General features: G+C 40.0%; 1 pseudogene; it reads left to right on the top strand.

The window, feature by feature from the left end:
• The first annotated feature begins 349 nt into the window (after nucleotides 1–349).
• LOC101418651 (olfactory receptor 7A17-like) lies at nucleotides 350–1,272 on the top strand (annotated as a pseudogene).
• The last annotated feature ends 312 nt before the right edge of the window (nucleotides 1,273–1,584 follow it).

Raw genomic sequence — 1,584 nt, 5'->3', positions numbered from 1 at the left:
TTCTCTCTCTAAGAATAGAAGTTTAGGATTTTTCGATTACAGCATTGTAGACTCATTGCCACAACTCTACTTGCCCCTTACTTACAACTCAATATATGTTCACAAAAATGAATTTCTCATGACATCTGTAGTGTGCATGAATCTTTGGTAAAGACTGAGTTTGGGGAAAGGAATTTCTAATCAGAGGTGACACTAGAAATACACTAAAGGGATAAGATCCATATAAACTATTTAGATATTATATTTTTCACTGAAATAGACGATTTAATATTTCTGTTTGGATAGTATTATCTGTTTTTTTAAAAACTACCCAAGTCCTTTTCTATTTCTTCTTAGTCTCATCAATCACATGGGACTTGGAAATGAAACACAAATTTCAGAATTTTTTCTCCTGAGATTTTCAGAGGATCCAGAAGTGCAGCCCCTCCTCTTTTGGCTGTTGCTGTCCATTTACCTGGTCACCTGCTCATAATCCTGGTCTTCATCACTGATTCTCACCTCCACACACCCATGTATTTCTTCCTCTCCAACCTGTCCCTTTGTGACATCTGTTTATCCTCCACCACTGTCCGAAAGATGCTGGTGAACATCCAGGCACAGAGCAGAGCCATAACCTACACAGGCTGCATCACCCAGATGTACTTTTTCACGATCTTTGCAGGGTTGGATGACTTCCTTCTGGCCGTGATGGCCTATGATCGCTTTGTGGCCATCTGCCACCCCCTTCACTACACAGTCATCATGAACCCCCAGATCTGTGTCCTGATGGTTCTGGGTTCATGGGTCATGACTTTTATACAATCCTGTTTACAAGGGTTAAAGGTATTATGGCTGTCTTTTTGCACACATGCAGAAATCCCACACTTTCTCTGTGAACTTCGTCAAATGATCCAACTTGCCTGTTCTGACACTTTTTTCAACTACTTAGCAATGTATTTAATAGCTGGAGTGATGGGAGGGGGTCCCCTTGGTTGGATACTTTTCTCTTACTCTAAGATTGTTTCCTCCATACGTGCAATCTCATCAGCTCAGGGGAAGTATAAAGCATTTTCCACCTGTGCATCTCACCTCTTGGTGGTCTCCCTATTTTATTGTACAGGCATAGGGGTGTTCCTAAGTTCTGCTGCTTCACACAACACACATTCAGGTGCATCAGCCTCAGTGATGTACACTGTGATCACTCCTATGCTGAACCCCTTCATCTACAGTCTGAGGAATAAAGACATAAGGGGGGCTCTGAACAAATGCTTTGAAGGAAAGTCTGAAAAGTGACATTAGTTCTCTGGTGGCTGAAAAGCTGTTTTAGCACCTTTCAAACCCTCAGAACAAGAAATCTGCTTTCATTAGACAGGTCATGGATGTAAACCTGCCAAGAATCCAGATGACTTCAAATACTGTGAAGTAAAAATTTCAATCAAACTGTGTGTTATGAAATCAACTTATTGTTTTTGATGATGAGAAATTTCTCCTTGGCATTGCTAACTTCATATCCATGTTTAAGAAGTTTAGTTACTGGTGTAGAGGAATGTGTTGCATTTTCTATATTGTTTTATTTTATCACCTTTCTTTTTTGCTTGAATACTT

Source organism: Dasypus novemcinctus, chromosome 30, assembly GCF_030445035.2.
Source record: "Dasypus novemcinctus isolate mDasNov1 chromosome 30, mDasNov1.1.hap2, whole genome shotgun sequence".
Lineage (NCBI taxonomy): Eukaryota > Metazoa > Chordata > Mammalia > Cingulata > Dasypodidae > Dasypus > Dasypus novemcinctus.
This window is presented reverse-complemented; position numbering and strand designations above follow the sequence as displayed.